Source organism: Canis lupus, chromosome 19 (genome assembly GCF_048164855.1).
Source record: "Canis lupus baileyi chromosome 19, mCanLup2.hap1, whole genome shotgun sequence".
Lineage (NCBI taxonomy): Eukaryota > Metazoa > Chordata > Mammalia > Carnivora > Canidae > Canis > Canis lupus.
Genome location: NC_132856.1, coordinates 31,315,764 through 31,341,998, shown reverse-complemented (window position 1 = coordinate 31,341,998; position 26,235 = coordinate 31,315,764). Strand labels below are relative to the sequence as shown.

Genomic DNA, 26,235 nt, shown 5'->3' with positions numbered 1-26,235 from the left:
AGACTTTTAATCATAGGAAACAAACTGAAGGTCACTGGAGGGGATGAGGTGGAGGGATAGGGTAACTGGGTAATGGAAAAAAAAAAAAAAAGAGTTGGGTTGATTAAAGAAAAAAGAAAAGAATGAAGTCTGAATCCTAAATCCTAATTCTCTCTATATTTCTAGCTCTGAGAATTTGAGCAAGTTACTTAACTTTTCTGGGTCTGTTTTCTTATCTGCAAAATGAAATTAATAGTAATTAGTCAATATTTTGTGTAAACATGAAAAGCTATTAATAAATGTTATATCCAGAACAATGCAGGAAAAAAAAAGTACACAGGACATAATTTCTAAGCCACCATCCCTTAGATAAGAATGGAGGGGTTGCTCTTTATGCAAACTAGAACACGACCTATCTCACAGGCAAAGCTTCTTTATCTTCAAAGAAAATAAACCTACCTTTATAATTCTCTCCCTTCTTGGATTCAGAATGTTTCAGACACTGCCAACTACACCCTGGGAGACGAAGTCAAAATGTCCAGCAGGCCAGGCAGTAGGTCTAGGAAATTAAGATATAGCTGCCTGCTCCTATTAGTGGTATTGCTGCAGGGCCAGAATATCACGGTTCATTTGGGCCTGGTTTGGCTGAAAAGATACACGTTTCAAATAAGGCTAGACAGGAGAATAGATAAATAAAACTATGGAGTATTCACATAATGGAACATTATACAGCAGTCAAACCAAATAAAGTAAAGTACAGAATAGTGTATATTGCATGTTACTTTTTTTGTAAAAAAAAAAAAAAAAAAGGAAGAAAAGTAATTTATATACATATTTTCCTATCTACATTAAAAGATACTAAAAAAATTCAAAAGAAACTAACCAAAGTGACTACCCCAAGGGAAATGGGGGCAGAGATAGGGGGATGGGGGCAGGAATAGCAAAACTGTATCTTTTTCTATGGTTTTGATTTTCGAACCAGATAAATACAGTACCTACTCAGAAAAAAATTTAAGTCAGCTGAAACTAAAAAAAAAAAACAAAATAATGTTATAACTCACATTGTGGGTAATAGTATAAAATGGTACATACAAAGAGGGCAATTTGATGATATATATCAAGGACTTTAAAACTGGACCTTGGACCTAGTGATTCCACTTCTGAAAGGAATTTAAGGAAATAATGAGAGATTTGTACACATGCACACACACACACACACACACACACACCACACATAGAGATGTTCATTATAGAATTGTCATAGTTAAAATTTTGAAAAATTCCACAGGTAAAATAATAGAGAATCAGTCAAAGACATTAGGAAACATTCAAACAATTGAGTGTTACGCAGCTGTTAAAAATTATATTCTAAAACAAATACTTGGCAATAAAGAAAAATATTCAAAGCATATATTTGAAATGATTCATTAATTTTTCAGTAAAATTTGTAAAGCATCTACCAGGTGCTAGGCGCTAAGATGGATGATGATTAAAAAGGCCAGTTACGAGGCAGTACATCAATGGGTAATCCCATGTTTCTGTGCACTTATGACTAAACTAGAAGGATAAACACCAAAATGAGAGCAGTGATTACCTCCTGGTGGCAAGATTATGGGTGAAATATATTTTCTATAATGATCATACATTACTTCTGCAATAAGAGGGGAAAAAGGCATCACTTTTTAAAATCAGGCTAACAACTCCTAGGATCAAGAATGTATCACTTCCATCTCTCTTCGCTCTGCCCTCTCTGATTCCCTGAACACATACATGACGTCTGCTTCAGCCACAGCCATCCTGTGACCAGTAAGAAAAAGCCAGGAACACTGTAGATATGTCCCTGACATCGCTGAGCTGCTGAACTAGAGCCACAGCCAACATCCCTCGCCCCCTCCCCCATACATCTAAGTTCTCTTCTTCTGGGGAAGAAATGATCCTCTGTTTATTTAAGCCATTATGAGTCACATTTTCTCTTACTTGCAGCTGGAAGCATTTTGCGCTAACAGAGTAACATACTAACTAATAAAGGGCCATGCGAAGGCTGGACCCAGCAGTCCAACATGTTTATTTTGATCACCAAGTAGAGCCTGAAGATTGACATTAATTACCCTGCCAGCTACTGGCTCCACAGTCTTCTCTGATGTCCTTGGGAAGCAGAAGCCAGGAGAAGCTATTAGTGGGGAGAAGCTGTTAGTGGGGAGTCTACATACACAGGGAGCAGCACCTGCAGTGAAGTGTAGCTTACTGCCACCACTTATAATATGATCCAGCATTTCCACTTCCAAGAAGGTAGCCTAAGAATCATGTATGTGATGATGCATTCACATAAATATTCTTCATTAATATATATCAGAAATAGCAGTGGGAAAAGACAAACGCCAAACAATTGGAATAGGATGAAAAATAATCACACGGCCCCAACAATGGAGTACTCTGCAGTCATTAATGGCATGGGAACACACACACAATACATTGATAAGTAAGAAACAGGTAACAAAGATACATGTGAAGTATGATCCCAATTTAGAAAACTAACAGAACCAACAAATATACACATGCAATAAAAAAGGATGGAAAAATTAACCTCTGAAATACTGACAGTACTAGCATGAGGGTGTGGAATGCCAATGTCATTTTTTATTTTTTGAACATTTCTGTCTTTTTTTTAATCTCCTAAAATAAATGTATTTTCTCATGCAGTTGGTAAGAAGTTTTTTTGTGTTTTTTAATAACCCCTTCTCATAGAATCATGTGAGTCCTCTGACCAAGATGTTGGTCTCATCAATGCCAACTTGGTCTAGTATCTCTGCCTGCAGATCCAACAGAATTAACAAGAAACAATTTACATTTGTGTTTTAAAAGCAGACTGATGCCAACAGCAGCAAGCTGAGATACAGAAAAAGATAGGGAAATTTTAGGTTTCCAAGTGAATTTGCATTACATAAATGCAGTATGTTTTCTTTAATTCCATAAATACAGTTTTGATGCTGCCAATTTGAGAAAAATATTGATGTTTCCTTAAATAAGTCTATTCTATATTGAAATTCATTCCCTTACATGAAATGGAATGATCTTGGAAACAATAAGAATGAATGCTGATGTGCTGTGTCATTGATAAAAAGCAAATCATTTACATCCTTGTCTTGATCCATTAGACTTCATTACACAGAAATAATAGCTATCATGCAGGTCTGACCTTTCCACCATCTGAGGACAGCAGCCAGCAGAGCTCAAGCTCCTGAATCATACAACCTGGGTTCACATTCCCAGCCCTACCTCTGGCCAGCTGGATGTCCGTAAGCACTTACTCAACCTCTCTGAGTTTCAGTTTTCTCATGTATAAACACAGATAGTGAGAGTATCTACCTCGTGGAGTTGCCCTGAGGATGAAATGAGAGAATCCACACAAAGGTCTGAGTTTCAAACCCAACCCACAGTAATCTGATAAAAAGTAAGTTCTCTTTGAACATGGTGTCAACCTATATGTGGAGATAGATCATGGACCTGGAACTTTTTGTTTTACTTTTAATAAAGTACTTTTTATTTATTAGAAGGTACAGTATATAACTGTTAAATGCTAATGCATAGCTTTGAAGGGAAAAAAAAGTCTCTTGCCTCATTTCTTCCTATTTTCCAGCTGTCATCCCCAGGGGTATCTGCATTCAAACATTTTGGTTATCCTCTCTTCTCACCATTTTACCATTTGAGATAAAGCTCTTTTCCAGATTTACTGAGAAATCACTGGACATACATCATTGTAGAAGTTTAAGATATATAGCATGATGGTTGGATTTACTACATATATTGTGAAATGATTACCCGAACAGGTTTAGTTAACAACCATCCTGTCATACACACACAAGAGAAAAGGGAAAAAAAAATTCTCCTTGTGATGAGAACTCTTAGGATCTAGTCTCTTTACAACCTGCCTGTGTAGCATTCAACAGTCATCACGTTGTATGTGTCGGCCCTAGGACTTAGTTTGTCTTATAACTAACTGGAAGCTTGTACTTTTTGACAACTTTCTTCCCATTCCTTCTCCCCTGCTCCCTTCACCCCCTGCCTCTGGTAACCACAAACCTGATTGTATTCTATGAGTTTAGTGTGGGGTTTTGGTTTCGTTTTTGTCTTTAGATCTCACAAATAAAAGTGAGCTCAAACAGTATTGTCTGTCTGTCTGATTTATTTCACTTAGCATGATACTGTCAAGGTCTATCCAGTCTCATTTTTATGGCTGAATAATACTCCAGTGTGTGTGTGTGTACGTGTGTGTGTATCATAACTTCCTTAATCATTCATCCATCAAGGGACACTTACATTGTTTCTGTATCTTGGCTACTATAAATAATTTTGCTGTGAGGGACACGTGGGTCTCAATAAGTTAACCATCTGCTTTGGGCTCAGGTCATGATCCCAGGGTCCTGGGATCCAGCCCACACCAGGCTCCCTACTTAGCTCCCTCTGCCTCTTCCCCTCCCCCATTTGTGCACACTCTCCCACTCTCTCTCTCAAATAAAAAAAGTAAAATCTTAAAAAAAATAATGTTGCTACGAATACAGAGGGGCAGATATCCTCTCCAGTTAGTGTTTTCACAGCCTTTGTATATATGGAACATTAGATTCTGAAGAGGCTCCCATATTCTAAGAACTCATTTTGGATAGAGATACTTGACTTTGAAGTACAGATTTGATATCATTTATTCCCTAGGTTAAATGAGATGCTTAGAGAAAACGGTGGATCTTGCAGACCACTGAAAATATGCTTCAGCATGTGTATTAGAGAAAGTAACCACTCCCATTTGCCTTGTCCTATCTTACTCTTTTTAAAAAGCACTACTTTATTCTAGGTATTATGACTAATAATAAAAATGAGAGCTAAAATCATCGCTAACATGTATTTGGTACTTACTGTATACCAGGAAGTATCCTACATATTTTCATGTATTATCTCAATCTCATAATTAACCAATGAAGTATGTTCTTATTGTTCCCATTTTTTAGATGAGAAAACCAAGACACAAAAAGACAGAAAAGTCCTGAGTCCAGATATAAACATAATATGTAACAATAACAAAATAATAACATAATGCAACAATAACAATGATACAGCACTGGATTTAGAAATGGCACCTCTTGTGCTTCAGACAACCTTATACTATTCCCAATGATAGATATGAGACTAAGAACTAAAGTAAATTAGCTAACGTGAGATACAGGTTTGTCTGACCCCAATACCAGCCACTCCAAGCAACTGTCCCCCTGCCGAATGAATGAGGAAGGGCAGATATTCTTGACACTGTCCACTGGGGTTATAAGATGCTAGAGAGGTGCAGGACTTCAGACTCATCAGATCCATGCCCCTCACTTTACAGGTATGGAAAGGGAGGCCCAGGGAGAGGACAAGACTTACATAAGGCAATGAGAGCCAGAACTAAAACCCAGGCCTCCTGACTCCCCGCACCTCATCTTTGTGATGACCCAGTGAGGCCTTCTCACATGGGGTTGGCCATATGAGACATTGTGAAAGCAGGAAGGGGAAAGCCTGACCGCTTCACAGTGATGCTGCCAGCCTGTTGTCTCTCCCACCGTTCCCAGCTGATTCTGGAGACTGCTGCATATGCTTCTGGCATTTACAACTCGGAAGAGTGAAGAAGCTGGGGAAGGAATCCACAGCCAACACAGAGAGCTCCCAGTGCCATTCCATGATCTACAAGAGCCAATTCCCAGTATGATTCTCCTAAAGTTGAACTGGAGGAAGAAAGTGGCTCTGGCAACATACAGGTCTCTGTTGTAGACACAAGACACAAACCAGCCCAAGTCTTTGAGAACATGATTGAAATGAGCAAGACCCCTGAATCTTTTCCAACTAAATGCATACCTTTCCTAGCTTTTGTGATGGATAAAAATAATTAAATTGTCCCACAGAGAAATTTTTTAAAAAATAGTGTTTTTGGAGGTGTTGAATTAAAATTCATTCAGTATTATGTAATCCTTCAAATACAACGGTTGTTTACTCTGCTTTGATTTCTAAGCTTCCCTTTGATGACAAATATTAATATTTATCATTTTTCTGATGTTGGACTAATGAGAATCTTAAGTGTTTATGAGAAGGCATTTAAATATTACAGTACGGTGAATGTGTTTGTTTTCTGATTCATATTCCTCTGTCTTAAACATCAACCAGCATTTATTTTTTTGTGCTGAATCCTGGGTGGCTGTTCATCAACATTTTCAGTAAGCTTTATATGGCCAGAACTGATGGCTTCTACATTTATTTGATGACCAAAGAGAACATGACAGTCCACCAAATAACACAGTACTATGGGAAAGATGTAGCTCTGATTTTCAAAGTGAAAATTGGCACCCATGTGTACAACTACCAGCCAGCAAAAGTAGACAGAGCTACCTTCCAGGTTTAATCAAGATAATATTTATTGAGTGCTAATCACATGTCAGGCACTGTGCAGGGGCATGCTTCACATCAACCCTCTCATTCGATTCTCACAACAACTAAGAGCTAAGTAGTATTATTGTCTTCATTTTACATAAAAGAAAAATGCAGACAGGCTGAGTACTTTGTTCAAGATTATACAGCTAATGAGAAGCACAGACAAGAGGAACACCTGTGTGGCTCGGTGGTTGAGTGTCTGCCTGTGGCTCAGGGTGTGATCCCGGGGTCCTGGGATTGAGTCCAGCATCAAGCTCCCTGGAGGGAGCCTGCTTCTCCCTCTGCCTGTGTCTCTGCTTCTGCCTCTCTCTCTCTGTGTGTCACATGAATAAAAAAATAAAATCTTAAGAAAGAAAGAAGGAAAGAACAAAAGAAGAAAGAAAGAAAGAAAGAAAGAAAGAAAGCAAGCAAGCAAGCAGGAATCAGTCCTCAGAGCCAGAAAGTAGGCTCTTATCTCTTAACTCCCAGCATTTGAAAATTCCTCTTATCTGTACAGCATAAATGGCCATCTGCATGAAGCAGCAGCCTTCAAGGCAACTCAGACTTTCAGATCTTGATGGCAATGATGAGACAGAACATCCTGTCCATCACAGGCCATGCGTTGCTTCACGTACAGAGACAGAGCAAGATCCACACCTTCAGGGAGCAAACTTCTAAAGAGGGAAAATAGACATTAACATAATAAACAAGGCACTCTCTCCAGTAAGGGGAGGAAATGGGAGGCTGTACAATTCAGGAAATAGTAAGAGGAGCTGAGGTCCAGGACTTTAACACATTTCACTTACCTCTGCCCTCTATGGAACCAAGACTTAGCTAACAGAGAAGTAATGGAGCAGAGCCCAGAAGTAGGAAGCACAGTGTGAAGTTCAACATCAAATTCTAAGTTAGGGACCAGGTGCTGAGCACGTGGCATCAGCAAAAGAGCCACCACTCCTGCCCTCACAGAGCTTACAGTCTGGAGGGAAGAGGGCACTGATCAAAAATAGAGGTTAAATAAAGGCTGGAAAAAAAGTATAAGAAGTCAAGGAAGCTAAAAACACAGGAACAATTAACCTACAGAGGACTAAGGGAAAAGGTCATCATTCTGCTGACTCCATCTGTGACCCAGAGCAAGTCATTTCCCCTCTCTAGAACTAAGTCTTCAAATTTGTAAATAGAAGGGACAAGACTAGGTGAATCCAACAAACTTCCTTCAAGCTTCCTTCCAGCCTATAAAAATTGTACCTTATCTCTTCTTCCACCCACCCACCCACCTACCAATAGACCCCAAACTGCTCTTACTTCCTAGTTCTCTTTTGTTCTCTGTTCATCTGCACCCTTCAAGCAAGGGCTCTGTTCTTGAATTTCATTGCCATGTGGCAGTTCAGGAGGCATATGGGTCTGACAGCCCATCAGAGGCAGAACTGGGTGCAGCAAACACTCTGCCCAGAACCCAAGTGAAGGCAATGAAAAGGGACTGAGTTAAACACATGGAATGCAGTGTCCAGAGAGCATGTTAACAGATAAAAAAGAAGACTTTTAATGGCAGGCACTAGGGAGGCATCAGCCAGGACCATAGCTGATGTTTTGACAAGAGGGAAGGAGAAAAGTGGAAGCAGGTGCTCAGAGACGTGGGTCAACAGAAGGAAGACCTGGGCAGAGCAAGCCTCCAACCACAGTACTGAGGATCAGGAAGAGGGCCATCACCCAAAGAATACAGTCCAGACTCCATCCTTTGATCTTTAGGCCCTGTGCAGCCAGACCAACCTCACCCAGTGCCAGCCCCTCTTCAATCTCTATGGTCTACCACAGATGCTTCTCTCATCCCTTTGAGCATGTCAAGCTCTTTCCCCATGTAAGCCCTGGGCACGACCTGGAATGCCACTTCACCAGCTCTTCATACAGCTCCTTCTTGCTCATCCTTTACTTAGGTCTCAGCTCAAATATCATCTCCTCCTCCCTGGCTACCCTACCTAAATAGGTTACCCATCCCCTTTTTGCTATCACAGTACCTTAAACTCTTCCTTCCCAGTACTTGGCATCTTATAATTACATCTGTTTGCCCAAGTATTGTCCATGTCCCCCACTGGACTCCTCAGGGCAGGGAATGTCCCCACCTTGTTCACTGATGTAGAACCACAGCCAGCACAGTGCCTAACATATAACAGGCCTCGGTAAATGGTTACCAAGTGAATAAATCAATGATGAACAAGGGAATGACTCACACACCCAATAAGAACTGGCAAGAATATAGTTGGAGATTAGGTACAGAAAGTGGGATACCAGGCCGATCAGAGATTGTCCAGACAGGAACCCAGGGAGATCCACAGTCAGAGCAAGCAGCAGCATCAAGTCGGATTTGCTACTGCACCTGTTAGCAGGCTATCATCCCATGTTCCACCTGCCTGCTTACCTTAACTTCCAGATATTACTTCCAGATCCTGAACCCACTCTCTGCTTACCTGCCACTAGTGTGAGCAGCCCCTTCATACCAAGAGAGTCTCACGGAAACCTGGCCAACCCGAAGTAACAGAAGCTGCTATGCAGACCTCTCATATCCAGTGATTAGTATTCATAATCATGAGAATAACTAATACATGCCAAGGGCGTTAGACATACAGCCTTAGTCAGCTACCACTATAACCCCCAATTTAAAGGTGAAGAAACAGACTTAGTCTAGAAACCTACCAATGGTCGCACATCTGGTAAATGGTAAAGCCACATGCCTTAGGTTTAAAGATCTGGATTTCTGAGCTCAAAAATAATAAAAATGTAAAATAAAATAACAATAATAAAAATAAAAGCTAATGTTTACTAAGAAATTCCTATATGAGAGATGTTGTGCTAAAATTTTATATGAATTATCCCATTTTATTCATATCTACCTATGAGGTACATACTACTATGCCTATTCTAGAGAAGAAAATAAAATTCTGCAAAGCAGAACAACTTGCCTAAGATCACCGTCAGCCTACAGCAGAGCAACACACGTATTTGTGAACTCTAAACAATGCTATTCATTACATTAAAACAGAATGGTAACAGAGTAGGAGCCATAAAGAACCAGAACCTTGCCTTCCAAGTGCCTTCCATGGACCAGTAGCATCTGCAACACCTGGGAGGAGCTTGTAAGAAATGCAGAAGCTTCTGGCCTCATCAGGACCTTTGCATACAGTTTCAGCCAGTCCTCAACCCAGGAGTTGGACACAGCTGTTTCGTCTGTGCTAGGAAGCCAAACACAGTTAATTCCTCTAGGCCAGGGAAGTGTTGGCTAGTTGCCTCTTGGAAGTTCAAGAGCTGAGAGAAAGCCATAGCTTCGAAGAAGCTTTCTGCCCTGGTCAGAGGGGCCAAGAAACAGCCTCAGCTGCAAATTTATCTGTGGCCACTGGCTGCCTTGCTCTTACCCACTCAATCAGCAGATCCTAGCAACTGGGATTTCAAAGTGCAGTGGCCACCTGCTATTTATATAGCCCAGTATCACTTCCCCTTTTATGAAGGTACCAGCACCTCCCATTACTCAGGGTCTCTGTGTTACACCCATGCAGGCTGTGCACTGCACAACTCCAGAGGGAACCATTCACATACATATTTGTAAAAACAAAAAACTACCCAGAGCACCTGGGTGGCTCAGTGATTGAGCATCTCCTTTGGTGCTTGATCCTTTGGTCCTGAGATCAAGTCCCACGTCAGGTTCTCTGTGGGGAGCCTGCTTCTCCCTCTGCCTATGTCTCTGCCTCTCTCTGTGTCTCTCATGAATAAATAAAATCCTAAAAAAAAAAAAAAAAAAAAATTTCCATCCCCCTCCACCTATCTTTTTGGTTGTTAAAGGTCTTCATAGGCTCTGCATTTATTTCTACCTTTCTGTTGCTTTTTCCTGCCCTCTTTAGGATCACTACCTCTCCATCTACCAGCTTCATTCCTGGGAGAATCTGAACAGGAATTGCCCGTGTTCCAGGGTTGAGAGAAACAACCTTACTCCAGCAGGTCCTAGCCCTGTCCTCTGTCTGTCCTCGGGACTCCACGCACATACACAAACTCCTGCTTCTGGGCATCATTTAAACATCTCCTGGCACAACCAAGCCAACCAAGCAGGTACAGTCCTGCTTTATTTAATGTGGAGACGTTTTGGGTTTTTTTTTCTTCCAAAAATGAAGACACGGGAAGAAGACTTGAAGTCTTGCAGAAAATGAAAATTTTGTTCTTACCATATAGCACACACTTCAGTGATTAAATGGCTGCAGACCATACTCTCCTCCAAACTGCCCAACTAAAATATGCGTGCATTAAACCTCATGAGGGAGTACTGATACTTCCACATTATCTATGATGGGTTTTAACTCCAATAGCTGTGAGTCTGAGAAACTGCAAAATACACTGCATTTTAATGGAAATCTTACTATCAATAAAAAGAGGTAAATCCATAACAAGGAACACTAATAAACATATAAATAGACCCAGAAAGAGTCTTTAAGTTCCAGTATACTGTCAAACGTGTGCCTTCTGCAAAACTCTTAGCAAGTTTCTCATTTTTCTCTTCTATTCCCACTTATACATCATTAAAAGAAAACCTTGGCCTACGTACAAAATAATCCCTAAAATATGTAATTTTTAACTGTATTTTAAACCCTCCAAGAAAAACACTTTTAAAAATTTTTTCTATTAAGTCAACACAGTAGAAAAATAAAACTACTACATTGTGAAATGACCTCCTAGTGAGTAAAAAAGCTCAGGAAAGGCTGAAAAACGAAATTATGGTTCGGGGTAATAGAAATTCAGGCCAAGAATGCTCCCAGATGCTGGATATAAGATTTTAAATGTAAATATTCAGATGCAAACAAACCTAAGGATATACATTTTCTGTAAGGAAAAAAAAAAAAAAAACGTTTAAGAGGAAAGGACCCCCATATATTATGGAACACCCAGCAAATTAAAGATATTTCATCGAACTCACCTAATTATTCTGCCCTGAAATGGAGGGTGAGGGTAACTATTAAAAAAATTAAAAAGGAAAGTAATCTTTATAACAGGTAGCCTCGCTGGAAGCCTTCATTTCAGGCTACTGAATTAGAATTTACAAATGTTACTGGTTAAGCCTCACGTTAGGCCTGGAACCTACTTAATTTTTTTTTTAATAAAAATTTAAAGAATGTTACTGGTTAAAATGGGTTGTAGTTTATCTGAACAACAGTTTAAACCTTTACAATAATGCAGCCACAGCTCATGAAAGCACGTAACTCAGTTTCTTTCTTTGGAACGTAGTTGTAATGGTTAATAATTTTTTTCCAGCTATGAAGAATAAAACAAACTAAATATCAGGGAGAGAAACAAAGCCTGAACAAAATTGAAAATCCTGATTCAAGTGAGCACACATAGAGATACAAGGGCAGGGTGTGGGGAGGCCTTGGGTTTCACTTCAAGGAAAACCCAGGACACAACCTATAGTTAGTTCATCAGATTCCAGGAGAGCTTTGTGTCAAGGCTTATCATCTCTTTCACACCCAAAGTCTTAAAAACGCTCCTTTCTAGATATTTCCTTCCCCACAAAGGCCTTTCACCTATTAGATTGTACCTGATTCATTTCAAGATGTTCTGTTGTTAGAATCTATGCTTCTCATCCTAAATGCACTTCAGAATCACCTGGGAAACTTAAAAGGGAAGCTACCAATGCCTACCTCCCGTCCACACTCTTATTCGATTGCTCTGGATGGGACCAGCGCCAGGTGACTTGAACTTGTACCGAGGGCTGAGAACCACGAGTTGAAAAGCACTCCAAACAGGTTAAAATTATGTAAAGAAGGAGGCACTATAATTGGGCTTAAATAAATTTACATGAGGAGGCAAAGTGCCTCAAATTCCCACCTTAATCAGTTATAAGATGGTACTTTAAGAATCCCAGGGTAGGTTGTTTTTTTTTTTTTTCCATCAAATTGAGACAGTCTCTTATGGGAGAAATGTATCTAGTTGCCCATAATACTCAAGTTTTTACCAAGGATCAAAGAATTTCCTCACTTCACATGTGAGACAGAAACAAAAACAGCACAATTAGAAGTGATCCATTTCAGGGGTGCCTGGGTGGCTCAGTCAGTAAAACAACTGACTCTTGATTTCAGCTCAGGTCATGATCTCAGGGTCATGAGATGGAGCCCTGCTTCAGACTCCACACCGGACATAGAGCCTATTTAAAATTCTCTCTCTCCCTCTCCCTCTGCCCACCTCTCACAATAAAAATAAAAAATAAAAAAAATTTTTAAAAAGTGATCTATTCCATGTAATAATTTAGTATTCAAAATATGATTTTACGAGATGCCTGGGTGGCTCAGTGGTTAAGCATCTGCCTTTGGCTCAGGGTGTGATCCTGGAGTCCTGGGATTGAGTCCCACATCGGGCTCCCTGCATGGAGCCTGCTTCTCCCTCTGCCTGTGTCTCTGCCTCTCTCTCTCTGTGTGTGTCTCTCGAATAAATACATAAAATCTTTTAAAAATATATGATTTTAAAAACATGGAACAGGGTGCATGAAGTTGTCGTTTTTGTTAATAACAATAAGAGTAGGGATCCCTGGGTGGCGCAGCGGTTTAGCGCCTGCCTTTGGCTCAGGGCGTGATCCTGGAGACCCGGGATCGAATCCCACATCGGGCTCCTGGTGCATGGAGCCTGCTTCTCCCTCTGCCTGTGTCTCTGCCTCTCTCTCTCTCTCTCTCTCTCTCTCTCTCTGTGTGACTATCATAAATAAATAAAAATTAAAAAAAAAAAAAACAATAAGAGTATATTCAAAGCTACCATTTGAGTGCCCAGTTATGTAAATATTCAGATACAAACAAACCTAAGGACATACATTTTCTGTAAAACAAAAACAAAAACAAAAAAACGTGGGACACCTGGGTGGCTCAGCAGCTGAGTGGCTGCCTTTGACTTGGCATGATGGGGGGGTGGGGTCTGGGCTCCTGCAGAGAGCCTGCTTCTCCCTCTGCGTGTGTCTCTGTCTCTGTCTCTCTCTGTGGGTCTCTCATGAATAAATAAAATCTTCAAAAAAAAATAAAATAAAGAAAATAAAAGTTTAAAAAGAAAGGACCTCAATATATTGTTAAAATTAAGTTAAAATTTAAAATACCACCCCACAATAGGAATTATTACCTCTGTTTCACAGATAATAAGGAAACTGAGGCTCGGCAAGACTAGGACACTTTCCCCAGAGCCACCCTGCAAGTGACTGGTAGAATCAAGACTAGCATCCAGGTCTTTGGCTCCCTAGGGTCCATTCTCTTAACCACTACCATCTCTCATCTACACCTCTCAAGACTCTCCTCAGTACTTGCTCCACAAAGTTACAGCCCACGGACCAGCAGTATCAGCCCGTTAGAAGTCCTGAATCTCTGGCCCATTCCAGATGTACTAAAGCAGAACCTGCAGCTTCAGATCAACAGGAGATTGATATGCATATTAAAGTCAAAAAACACAGGCCTACATGGACAAGTCTCTCTCACAAACTCATCGTCTTTACTGCATCCATACTTTTAAAGAAGAAATCCTATCATTTCATTTCCCAGTGGTTTCCCAAATGCCCTTGGAATAAAGTCCAAAATGCTTTCACAATACAGGTAACTGGACTCTGTGGAAGATTGCTGGTGCCTCCCTATCCTCTCATGTTCCCTCATCCAGTGATTTTTATATCCCAGACAGAAATCTTTCTGCTCCTCAAATCCCAGGATCTCCCTCTTCCTTTCCTATCTGCTCCTCAAATCCCAGGATCTCCCTCTTCCTTTCCTATCTTCCTCCCTCCCTTCCCTCCTTCCTGCCTTCCTTCCTTCCTCCAAGCCCTTCCCCGCCTAAAACTGATCACCACCCACCACCGCGACCAATTCCATGTTGGCCACATTCACCACTGCATCTCCTGCGTGTAATCGTGCCCCACCAACACAGAGCTAGGAGCAGGGTAAATGTGCTGAATACATCCGTGCTTAGGCTACTGAGGGCTTCTGATGTTCCCTTTGTCCATTTGCTCTTTGCTCTTTCCTGTTTCTCCTTCCCTGTGCCCTACACCTCTCTTCTCTCACTGAACCTCATCAGTAACCTCGTGGCTGTTGGAGTTGTCAGCTTTCGAGAGACACACTACCATGTCCACATGTCCATTGCCCTAGGGTTATTCACCAGCAGGGTGATGACTGTTTCATTTTAACCCAGAGACAACTGGAATAGGCCCAGCCCTTTCCAGAAGTAGACAGAAGGCTCCACTGACAGGGGCAGGCCACTTTTCAATCTGAGATTTAATATATAGATGGAACCATAGATCAAGGACCTCTCAGCAGGCAATGTAAAGTCAAAAGCTTCACTATTTCTCTACCCACACAAAGAGTATCACTGTGCTGACAAGATCGATTATCAAAGTTGTGGGTAACTTCATACTTTAAATATGATGGCCAACCTTGCTATTCTAAGAAACCAAATGGCAAATCTTTTCATAAAGCAGATACCTGCCTCAAGTTGAAATTGTGGATAAACCTGATACATTTTCATATATTGTTTTCATTAATAACAAAAATAAGAGCTACTATTCATCTATTGAATACGAACTGTTGAGTGCATGATAACATGCTCAAAGTTTCAAAAACATTCTCTTATTTAATCTTTATCATCACTTTATGAGGTAGAAATGCTTATTATCCATATTTTACAGAGGAAACCAATAGCTAAGTAACCTGCCTCTTAGGGCAGGGCTGGGATTTAAATCATAGGCCTCCAGACTACCACTCTCTATGGCTTCTTTGCTATGTTTTGCTATTTGGATCACTTTCTCGTCTGAGAAATCATAGACATGGACATTCCCAAAGAAACAGCCCCTTGGAAGATGACCTCAAAGGCTGAGATTTTTCTTCGCAGTGTAGACATTGAAAGGAAAGCAACCTGCTACATCTTCTATTTCAAAGTATTTCTATCTTAAAAGAGATTCAAGAAAAAGATGTGGGAACAGAGCTCAGGGGTGCTTATGAACACAATTTCACAAATATTTTTTCAGCATCTACCAGTGGTCAGCCATGTGCTAGAAGCTGAATGATCAGACTGTTAGCTAGGAGAGCGCTGGGCAGGGCAGGGGGTACAGAAAGCAATGGGGAAAATATTTCCCATAAATACTGTTTCAGAAATGTTTAGCCAATAATTTATAAAAATGTTAGTTTATTATCTAATTATGTAGAAAGCTTCTTTCACGCACAGAAGGTGAGATACCTGCTTTATTATCTGTGACTATGTAATTGAAAGGGACAATGTGTCTTCTAAACAGAAGTTTTACATAATTCTAGTAACTCATGTGTTCCCATATTAGAGGGTTAGACTATAACTTGTATAAATGCAAACAGTGTCAGATTTTGTTCTCAAGGACCTGAAAGAACGAAAGAGAAAAAAACCACTGGGAGCCAAAATGAGACATTCCCAAAATAGAAAGGAAGCACTTTGAAGCTGCATGTATATACAAATAAAGAGAGGAGAAATATTTCCGAAAGTATTTCATCAAGTATTTACAGAGATATGGATAGGATGAGAACACCAAGTAAAAGAAATCATGAGCCTGAAAGGTCACATACAGTACTATGAGGCCTCCAGGAACCTGGCTCCTTGCAGAAACAACATGCCTTTGACACAAGGCCATGACATAAAGACCATGGATCTCTCTCCTCATTTACAAAATGAAGGACTTAGAATAGGTGGTTTTTAAGTTCCTTCTAGCCCTACTTTAGCACTTTAATCCATGTGGCCCTTGCACATAGAGATGAGCATATAAAGATTCTCAAAAAACATTTGTTGAATTAATGAAACATTACAACCTTACTACTAATAAGAAAAGAGACTTTACAACAATTGGTCCTGGCCTGTGGCCTACAAAGAATAAATTAGGAGAGCAACCATTTCCTAAACAGCTTCACATCTGGTGCTCCTTCTAGCTGACTGCTGATAGAATGAAAATAACCCTGGACTTGGAAATAAGACACTTGGGTCTAGTCTCATCCCTGACACAAACCAACTGTGTGACCTTGGGCAAATGGCTTTACCACCTGGGCCAGTTTCCTCATCTCTAAAATAAAGGTATTATAAAGCTATATATAGCTAACATTTGTGGAACCTTTACTATATGCCAGGAACTGTTCCAAGATCTTTGCCTTAAATTTAAATAATCTCAAAGGTTTTTTTGCAGCTCTAACATTTAGTCTGACTACAGAGAAAAAACATGGTATAATGGAAGGATTCCAAACTCTGTACTCAGAAACGTCAGGCTCCCTCTCACTGTTGGGTGGCGTCTTTTTTTAAGCAGTGACTGTTGGAAGACTGGGTTGCAATCTAAGGACTTCTTGTCCCTAGATGAGTTAATTTGGACAGGTTGCTTAACTAAAACTTTGTTTTCTAATATGTGAAAAGCATGTAAAATGGTTATGTCTCTCATGTAGCTTTTGAGTTATAGTTATAAAAGTTATAATAGTAACTATATTATAGTAACTATATAATAGTAACTATATTATAGTAACTATATAATAACTATATTATAGTAACTATATAATAGTAACTATATAATAGTAACTATAATACTAGCTATATAATAGTAACTACATAATAGTAACTATATAATAGTAATATATATATTATTATAGTATTATATATTATATAATATATATTATAGTAATTATATATATTATATGTTATAATTATATATATTATATATTATAGTAATATACATATTATTAGAGTAACTATATAACAGTAACTATATAATAGTAACTATGTAATAGTAACTATATTATAGTAACTAATAGTAATTATACAATAATATAACTGATATATTAGTTATATATAGTTATATATAATATATAATATAGCTATAAAAATTAATATAATTTTTATTATAATTTATATTAATTTATACTATAAATAGTATAGTAATAGTAATTTATATTAATAAATACATATTTATTTTATTACTGGGTGTGTGACCGTGGACAAATCACCTTCTAAAGGTTTTTCCTTATCTACTGATGGGAGAGGTAGTGTTATGAAAAGAAGTAATGTAAACATTCTGTAAATTGAAAAAAAAACAACAAACAAAAAAACATTCTGTAATTTGTCGAGTGTTAGCTGTGTTTGAAAACATGCATATTCCCTAATACTTGGAAAAGCGTATACAATACTCTCCTAAGGCTTGTAACAGCATACACAATCAATGACAACGACGACAACAATAATAAAAGACATCTTTACAAGACACATCTCTCCAGTCCCCCAACAACAAAGGACAGCTTTCCTAAGCATCTCTCTAATCCCCGCTCGCCGCAGGTGGACACAGCGGCTGGCCCTCAAGAACGCAAGGCCACATGGAAGTTGTAGTTCCGAATCACACAGCGGACCCCCAGAACGGCTGGAAGTGAGACTTCATCTCCCAGGAGACACCTCGCCGCACCAAATGGCACGCTGGGAGATGTTGCTCCAACCTGCCGGGAAACAAGCAGCGGGACTCCAACTCCCACAAGCCTCCGCTCCTCAGGCCGCGGGCGGTAAGATGGAGCCGGAGAGGGAGGTTACAGGTACACCACCTGCCTAACAGGTGCGAGTAGGGGCCTTTCTCAGTAGCCCCAGGCCCAGCACGGGCAGCGCCTTTCTACAACCACCACTGGGATGGATCATTCTCTGCCGGCCCCCAGCCCATTTCTTGAGAGATCCGGAAAAATAAAGTAGCAAGCTTGCAAAGGGGCCGACTTTCACAAACGGAAACGGGACCTCCTTTCGCTTTCGGCTCCAGCTAGCATCCTTGGGCCACTTGGGCAGAGACCTTTAAGCTCTTTTTTTTTTTTTTTTCCCCAAGATAAAACACCATGAGTGGCTGGTCCGAGGTCCAACACAAGGAGGAGCATTTCGATCCTGGGGAGGAGCCTCCAACTTCGGTCCCCCTCCCTCCCCCCTCCCCCGGCCCCACACGGATAGACCTTTAAAAATCCCCGCATATTTTTATACAAAAACTATATTCATCCATAAATAGTCCAAACGGGTGGTCATGGAGTTCCCCCACCGTAAAGAATCCAGTGCGGTGGCCAACTACACCGCCAGCCAGGTACGGCTGCTGGGGCGTCCCTGGAACCCCGCTGGCATGACCGCGTGCCTCAGTTTACCCTCTTACGCAGCACATGAGGGGCGGGCTAGGGTTAGGGCTGGTGGTCAGAATGGGTCCTCGGGACAGACGCCCCCACCCCCTGCACACACACACCCTCACCCTCTAGGAGCTGTGCGAGCCAGTCCCCGCCCCATGGGACCACGGTGGGGCGGGGGTGGGGGGGTGTAAGGACCAGACGCGCCTGGAAACCAAGACCCGCACCCCAGAAACACTCTTCGACTGGGGCTTGCCCCTGCCCCTACCTTCCAAGATCTTGGCAGCTGGGAAGTGAAAGGCAGAGGGAGGGAGCGCGGGGCAGGAGCGGCGCCTGGGCGTGTGCCCACTGGGGTGGCCACCTGAGGGACCCGGGAACTGGAGGGCAAAAAGTCCCACGACGGGACGGAGCGGAAGGCGGACTACAATTCCCAGGTGGCGCCGCGGTGGCGAGGGGGCGGGACCTAGGATGGCCGCGGGCTTGAGGACAGAAGCGAGGGCCAATAGGCATAAAGTATGCGCCTAAGCCGGGCCAATCAGAAGCTATAATGACAGTGACGCTAAATAAGGGGTGCAAAACATTGTTTCCCCAAGGGAAGCAGCTGGGGTGTGAACATCCTTGCAAAGGGGTTTTTGTCATGAACTTCACAATCTCGTTTTTTCGAAATGGCAAAAGAAATAAGATTCTTCAGGCTATGCTGATTTTTTTTTTTTTCCCTCCTTATTTCCTCCCAAACGTGTTGAGCTTCCCCCGCCCCACTACTCCTCACTGGCTGGATTTTCTTGCACTTCCTCTACTCAATCTGGACCATTCTTGAATCCTAAAGCCTTCTTTTCTTTATGCTTCTCTTATAACACGGGCTCGCAGTCTTTTACTTGAACCACTCTACGACTACACTCGGCCTTCCCTGGAATCCTAACTAAAATTGCACCGCAAACACCCTCGTCCCCTTCTTTTCTTTCTTTTTTTTTTTTTTTTTTTTGGTGCTATTTTTCTACTCAGCACTTTTCCTTACCAAACACTGTGTGTAATTCATTTAACTTTTTTTTTTTTATCGTCTTGTCCTCCAGAATGAAAGATCTATGCAGATGAAGATTTTTTTTGTTCTGCTCGCTGCAATATGTCTAGCACCTAGAAGCATACAATATATATAGTAGGCACTCAGTAAATATACTTTGAATAATGGAATGAAATCTACAGAGTAGCCTTTGCTTTCTGTTCTCCCTTTTTTCGATGCAGATCAATTAAATCCATCCCTGACAACCGTGGAGGGGGGTGGTCCTGTGCTTGCTCCCTTTTCAAATTCAAAATCATTCTCGAAATAGTGCCTAGGATGCTGGAGCCATCACTGAGTCAGATGCGGTTCTTAACTTCAAGATGCTCCTGGCCTAGAGGAGTATGAGAAGCAAACCTAATTTTGCAATAAATAAAATTGCAAATTGCAGAACAGCTACATTGCACAAGGTCATGCAGCTCATGAGCAGGGATTAGAATCCTGGCCTTCAGACTCTTGGTACTACACACCATGCTCCTTATAGCAATCTCCCTTCAGGATTGCCTGCTTCCCTTCTCTATCCTACCAATCCTAGTGCCAAGGAAGAAGATATATTTGTCAGTCATCTTTTACATTTAAGGAGAAACAAAGAGCAATTACACTTGAACAAACACTGAGATATGTCCCTACTTTCCCTGACACCGTATCCTTTTTTCTTTTACTTTTTTTTTTTTTTTTTTTTAATGAAAGAGAGAGTAAGAGTGAGCATGGAGCAGCAGAGGGAGAGGAGAGTAAGAATCTTTAGCAGGCTCCACACTCAGCATGTTGCCCAACACAGGGCTTATCTCACAGCCCTGAGATCATGACCTGAGCCAAAATCAAGAGTCAGATGCTCAACTGACTGAGCCACTCAGGTATCCCAATTTCCATTACTTTTTTCATCATTTTTTTCTTTGGCCTGCTTCATTACATGCAGGTGATTACACCAAGTCTTAGATCTCTCATCCTTTCTGACTTTTTTTTTTTAATTTATTTTTTATTGGTGTTCAATTTACTAACATACAGAATAACCCCCAGTGGTTTCTGACTTTTGAACCCCACAGAGAGTAGCGAAGTGTCCTACAAAATGTCCTGGTGTGAAATACTGATGTCCCAGGAAGCTTGGCTCTTAGAGAATGTCACTGTGGATTATGGTCAATTTACAGGTCATCACACAGACACTCTGGCCACATAGAATACTAGAGAATTGTGAATAACCAGGTGAAATTGAAAACAATCACAGATGAAACAGAAATGTGATCAATATGTATACAGACTAATTTTGTGCATAGAAATTAAGACCCCTGTTCAGGCTTCCTAGCCTAATCTTTTGTCAATTTGGGGTTGTTTCCTATAACACTACAGTTCTTTCTAGCTTTCATGAGCACAGACTCAGCTCATCAGTACCAGCTTTTCTCAGGCTGAGTGGCATGAGAGATTTCAACATACGTGTCAGCAGCCAGACTAAATGTGGAAGGAATCATTTGAACCATATGAAAATGGAAAGTTCAACAACTAGACTCTTCTGAGACAGTATCAACTTATAGTCACTACATCTTCTACTTAGCAATCAAAAGGAAAATGTCATGAATATACTCAGGATCTAAACAGTGGTATCTAATGATTATTAGATCACTGTTAGGCAGCCTAGTTTGAACATACATGTATAACTTCAGTTGTGCGTGATGCTGTTTGCTGGGCTCAAGGTCAGCCATGACCTTCAGCAATACACATATACATACGTAAGAAGCATCAACACGTGACACTCGCCTTGGACACGGGATATCCAAGTGCCAAGACAATCAGTGGGGGATGGCTGTCCGATCTGCAACTTGATTAATAATCACCAGGAGATGGTATCTTTGAGTTTTCCCAGGAGTATATCCTGAGATAGGTATTCAAGTGCAAGCCAGTAATTGCAGGAAACACTAGTAGAATAGGAAAGTGAAATAGGGAAGGGAAGACAGATAAAAAAGCATGTTACTACAAGAGGTGATTGAGCTTAATCCTCCTGAGGAACTCTAGGAAACAATGTAGAACACAAGCCATAGACTGAGCTATCCCACCAAAGGGACAAAAGAATTCGGCTATTTAAATACTAATTCCCATTAGTCAGTAATTGGGGCCATTTTCAGCAGCAGTTAAATACCTGGCTCTTTAGGCCTGCTGTATGAAAAGGCAAAGTTATCTCAGTGTCCAAAGAAAGCCAGAGATACAGGTGCTGCCACTGGAAGTCAGACTGGTATATCCTGAAATGATAAGCAAGAGTGTCTGCTCCAGGTGGCTTTGGGTCACCATAAGCTCATAGTGCTGAGACTCACAGAATAAGAATAATTCAAAACTTAAAACACCAAAACAAAACAAAACAAAAAAGCAATTTACTACCTTGTCTACTTCATCATGTGAATAATTAAGATAGATAGTACTTTCTAAATTCTCACTAACACACACAAACAAAGCAAAATCTACAGCAACAAAAGCCTCTCACACTGGGAACTCTGGACACTTCAGGAGAGGCTCCGGTGGCACTGGGGTTTAGTAGAGAGGGGAGGAGAGACATCAAGAAAAAGAGAAAATGGAATGTAAAGAAATATTGCTGAAGACAAGATGTTACTCGTTTTTACAATATCGAAGAAACACAACTAAAGGGCTTCAGATCTTGGAGAAATTATCACTCAGTGCACATACTGGTCTTTAGACCTAAAAGACAGTTTTGTGAAAGACATTTATGGGTCATGCCATTAGAGCATAGTAAGTAGCTTTACTTGATGTTAGTTACCATTTGTGTGTCTTTCTCTCTATCATCTATCTCCTCCAAATAAAATGTAACCTCCACGAAGGCAAGAACTTCATTTATGCCTACTCAATTGTAGACAATAAATACAAAGCAAATAGGGTAAATAGTAGAAGGGTCTGACATTATACTACTCATTACATTCAGCTAAGCCATGAAGTAAAGAGACAAAAGTGACCCTGCAAAAACCTCCCATGATCACATAGCTTAAGATTATCCTAAAGTGTGGAAAGCCTGATGGTCACATACTCTTCTACTTAAATTAAACATTCTCAATAGCATCCTCTCCAAGCACACAGGACCTCCAGGAAAATCTTTACCATGGAAATAGAATTGCAAAAATGGAAAGGCATTTGAGGTCAAAGAGTTCAACTCCCTGCATAATTCATCTCAGCCGCTTATTACAGGTCATAATCTAGAAATTGGGGATATTTATTTAACTGGAAAAATCATCTCTAACAGGAAAACATTGTATTGGAAAAAATGATGCATTATATCTGTAATACAAAGCATAAAAAGGTTGGGAAACTCAGCTGTACCCAGATGCTCACGTCTCATTAACAAATTTCTCAGCCCATAATCATTCAGCTTTTTGGCTGTTATTGGAGAAATCTGGTTATTAATAAGAACCATCTTGTGATATGCTGAAAATTCTCTAAATTTTTCCCTATCTTTTTTTACTCTCTGCTCTTACTTATCCCTTTGTTGTTCTGTGTTAAATATATTCCTTGGGTGGATTTGTTCATCAGATATTTAGAGATCGGTCTATTCCCTATAGTTAGTGAACATATGCATGCTGTCTCCTTTTAACTATGCCTCATAAATAATCACACTTAATCCTTCTTACTGCCATCTTTTGCAATCATCTTCCAGTTACCTAGAACATACGGTGCATGAAACTAAGCTCAGTGTCCAAGCTGTGATCTCACTAGGGTGGCTCAAAGATAAGCTATGATTTTTCATCACTCTCTTTCAAGAAATTATGCCTCTACACACATTACCCTGGTTTCACTGCAGCTTTAAAGACATTTCATCATTCTCGGGGAAAAAATCCTTTAAAAAACATTTCCTAAAAATTAAAAAGTATATTTCTTTAGTAAAAGACTTAGTGCAGAATAGGATGCAACTTGACTTCAGATCAGTTTTTCATTTATTTAAGGTTACTCAGGGGCCAGCCACCATGCACTGGGCTGGGATGCACTGATGAATCAGATAAAATCCCTGAGACTGTACAGTAATAGAAATCATAAACCAGTAAACAGGTGAAGAAATCTATGTGATGCTTTAGAAGTTGATACCATAATGAGTCAATTCTGCTACCTACAGTGGAGGAAAAAGGGAGTTCTAGGGAGAAGCAACAGCACGTGACAAGTGCCAGCACTCAGAGAGGGTAGATTCATCCATCCCCAATCTACAGTAGAAGTAGGGCAGTGTCCTAAGGGCCAGCTCAGGATGGTTTCACAAGCACACTTCTTAGTTTGCTAAAGGGCAATTGAGAGCTTTGTAACTATTAAATGAATTGCTCGATTTTGAGGCAAACAGAAAATGCATTTAAAAATTATTTGTTGAGCACCTACTGTATGCCAGGCATTGTTCTAGGTTCTAGAGATGCAATAGTAACTAAGTCATAAAAATTCCCTACCCTGGGGTTACCTGAGTGGCTTAGCTGGTTATGTGCCCAACCCTTGGTTTTGCACAAGTCATGATCTCATGGTCAGGAAATCAAGCCCTACCTTGGGCTTCCAATCAGTGGGGAGTCTGCTTGTGATTCTCTCTCACTGCCCCCCCCCACACTCATACACATACTCTCTCTCTCTCTCTCAAATAAATAAATAAATAAACCTTTAAAAAAATTTCCTGCCCTCATGGAACTTCTAGTAGAGAAGAAAGATCATACCCTAATATACAAATTTATAATATATATAAATATATTATATATATAAATATATATAATTTATAATATATAATATATGGGGAAATTATATATAAATATATATAATTTATAATATATCATAGGATGATATAATATATCATTTATTATAATAAATGCTGTGAAAAAAATGCAGTGAGGGGCCAGAAGATGGCCAAGTAAGGCCTCTTTGAAGAAGTATCATCTGAATGAAGATTTCAGTGAGGTGAGGGGGCCTCAATGAAGTGAGGAAATCCATGGAAGAGTGTTCCAGACTGAGGGAACAGTATGTGCAAAGTCCTTTAAACAAGAACAGGCTGGGCATGGTGGAAGAGTAGCAAGAAAGATATGTGATAGGGGAGAGCAAATTAAGGAAAAGCCATGCAAAATGAGGTCAAAGGCAACCAGAGGCCAGAGCATGTAGGCCACAGTAAATCTTATGGGAATATGTTAAACTATTCCATAAATGTACTTGCCAGATGCTCTGTGTAGTCTGATCTATTTGGGTAATCATTAAAGGATTGTGTTACACATACAATTATCAAGGTCCGTAACCACTCATCCAAAACTTTTGGGACAGGTGTACTTTGGAAATTAATCTTACTGTTTTTAAAAAAGGTAATAAATTCCTATACCATCTAGTGAGTAACATTCCTAGAGCAGTCTTGGGACAGCACCCTGTCACAAATATTGATATTTCTTCATTAAAACATATATGGGATAAACAAACACTATAAATAGCCCCTATCAGGCCAGACTTTTGGTTTTCAAACCTTTTTGGATTTCTGCATTGCAAATAAGAGATTGTGAACCTACATTTTCCTCTGTGGTAGAAAACTGCGAGCATCAAAATGGTTGTAAATGATGGTTGGGGAAATAAGATGGGATGGGCAGCAGGAATATCTTTTATTCTACTTTATGCAATTCTGAACCTCTGAACATTATTTTTTTAAGACTTATTTATTTATTTATTCATGAGAGACAGAGAGAGAGAGAGGCAGAGACACAGGCAGAGGGAGAAGCAGGTTCCATGCAGGGAGCCCGATGCAGGACCCTATCCTGGGTCTCCAGGATCAGGCCCTGGCCAAAGGTGGCACTAAACCGCCAAGCCACCTGGGCTGCCCCTGAACATTATTATTTTTTTTTTTTACCATGTATTAGATATGTCTAGTTTAAATTAAAAAATAAAATAAATGTGGATTCTAATGCTTTTATTCTTGTAGTCTTTGGGCATTCAACAATATGGATAAAATAGGAAAATATTTTAATGTAGTGAGGGGTAATAGGAAATAGAGTAATAGGAGTAATAAAGTAATAGGAATAGAGTAATAGGAAATATTGTTATTATGAATTATAAAATTGCTTCTGAATTTGAGTGTTTTAGCCATGACATTCAACTTTTGCTGTGTCCTCTGTATGCTTTTCAGATAATTGTTTTTCAAATATGTTTGTGGATTAGAGAGAGTCATAGTACCAAGATGACTTTGTAAGGAATGGGAAAATTCATTTCTAAAATTCAGTATAAAATGCATTTTTAAAATTTATGGTAAATCCTCTTGCCTAATGTTATAAAAAGTTTCTTCTGTTTCCTTATAAAACAGGGTCCATTCTCTGGACTTGTGGTTGTTTTTGTTTTGTTTCATTTTGTTTTTAAGGCGAATCTATGGGGTTTTTGTCTGTTTTGATAACAGGATGTCATGCTTGTGATAAATACTTGCCTGAAAGAGATTTATAATGCACAAGCCCCTAAAATATTTAGACATTCTAAAATTATAATTTGCAACCTCCCTATTTCCTACCACTCTCCCCCAACAAAAATTCAGAGAGATGTATTTAACAGATGCCGTGTTCTGTGGTGAATATTATTGGCTATGTGGCTGAAAACTGTAATTAGCCATGCCTCACTGATTCATACATGAATCGTTTTGAGGTTTATTATTCCACCAGAATGTTAATGAACATGAATACAAAATAC

The 26,235-nt window shown here is 40.1% G+C and overlaps 1 protein-coding gene across 11 annotated transcripts in view; it reads right to left on the bottom strand.

Moving 5' to 3' along the window:
- FHIT (fragile histidine triad diadenosine triphosphatase) overlaps positions 1-18,972 on the bottom strand; it is a 1,386,045-nt gene extending 1,367,073 nt beyond the window's left edge. For 6 of the 11 annotated variants that reach the window (XM_072785581.1, XM_072785582.1, XM_072785578.1 and 3 more), the window contains exon 1: positions 18,793-18,971. The gene's annotated coding sequence lies outside the window, so the exon portion shown is untranslated. Of the gene's footprint in view, positions 1-8,417; positions 8,526-18,792 lie in introns of those variants that run through there. The other 5 variants (XM_072785574.1, XM_072785573.1, XM_072785575.1 and 2 more) reach the window with 3 other exon arrangements.
- Positions 18,973-26,235: the final 7,263 nt, after the last annotated feature.